Genomic DNA, 1,711 nt, shown 5'->3' on the forward strand with positions numbered 1-1,711 from the left:
AAGTTATTTGCAAAAGTGAAATAACTTCTTTTTCATTGTAAAGGTAAAATTACACTACTTGAAATTGTGGGGTAAGAAAAATCCTTCAGTAAATCCCACTAAGTCTGAAAACCCTTCTTGATGCAATATTACATCCCAAGCACGTGCTTCTCTACAACAATGGTTCTCATTCTTTAGGATCTATAAAAGCACATGGAAAACCTATCGAAAGTTCCTATTTCTGGGTTCTACTTCCAAATGCTCTGATTCAGCAGAACTTGTTAAGTGTCGTTGAGTAGATTCCAATCCCTAGCAACCCTGCATAGGGTTTCCAAGGAGCTGCTGGTGAGCTTGAACTACCAACATTGCAGTTCAAATGGCTTTGCAGTCTGGAGCATTAACCAGAACTAGTACTGGAAATTTAGATATGTCTGATACCAGCACTGTTACGGATACAATTGTCTCACTAAAAATATGTGTCAACTTGGCTAGGCCATATTTCTTATTATTAGGCTATTGTCCTCCATTGTGTGATCTGATATAATTGTCCTATGTCAAATCTTAACCCCTATGATGCTAATGACGTGATCTGATGCCGAAGGATAAGCACTGGAATGCTAACCACTGGTTCTGATTTTCAAACCCACCAGCTACTCCTTGGAAACCGTATACAGGGTCACTATGAATTGGAACTGACTCAGCGGCACTTCACAGCAACATTAATGAGGCAGGGTACAATCTACAGGACTAGTATCTTGAGGCAATCTCTTTTGAGATATACAAGAGATTAAACAAAGAAATAGTGATTAGAAGGACCTCAATACCACCTCACAGAGGAGTCAGAGGTGAAACGTAGCCTTTAGACGCAGGATTCCTGCTCCGAGAACCTGAAATGCAAGGCTGGTGTTTCAAATCCACCAGCCGCTCCTGGGAAACACTATAAACAGTCGCTATGAATCAGAACCTACTCAACGGCACTTAACAAAAACAAACCGTAAGAGAATAAATATCTGTTTGTCAAACCCATCCAATTGTGGTATTTCTGTTATGTCAGCCCTAGAAAATGATGACAAACATCCTGGGATGGATTTTTGAGAACTATTCTTGTATAAACTGTAATCTTGGCATCACACACACTCCTGTCCAGTTTCACTGAAACAGTTAATCAAAGCATCCTTCCCAGCTTCTATAGGCACTTCATAACTATCATTTGGCCTCTACTGAGCTACATAATATCCACTTGTCACAGTATGGGAATTTCCTGGCTGGCCTAGCTTAGATGCTTCCTCTGGCTGCATTGATCTCATATAAAGGGTGTAGGATTGGGTGGGAGGAATGAACCATTCCACCAAGGCAGTGCACAGCAATTTACTGATTTCTCTGGTGGGTGTTATTGTTAGGTGCCATCGTGTCAGTTTCAACTCATACAGAATGAAACACTGCCCAACCCTGCATCATCTTCATGGTTGAGCCCATTCTGACTGCCACAGTGCCAATCCATCCCAAGTCACATTTTCAGTGCGTTCTAACCTGATGGACTCATTCTCTGGCACTGTATCTAACAATATTCTGGTGTTATCCATAATGTTTTAATTTTCTGGCACTTTATCTGACAATGTTCAGCTGCTATTCATAAAGTTGGTGCGCCTGACCCAAGCCATGGTATTTTCAATAACCTCATATGGATGTGAAAGCTGGACAGTGAATAAGGAAGATCGTAGAAGAATTGATG

This window comes from Chrysochloris asiatica, unplaced genomic scaffold, assembly GCF_000296735.1.
Source record: "Chrysochloris asiatica unplaced genomic scaffold, ChrAsi1.0 scaffold00005, whole genome shotgun sequence".
Classification (NCBI taxonomy): Eukaryota; Metazoa; Chordata; class Mammalia; order Afrosoricida; family Chrysochloridae; genus Chrysochloris; species Chrysochloris asiatica.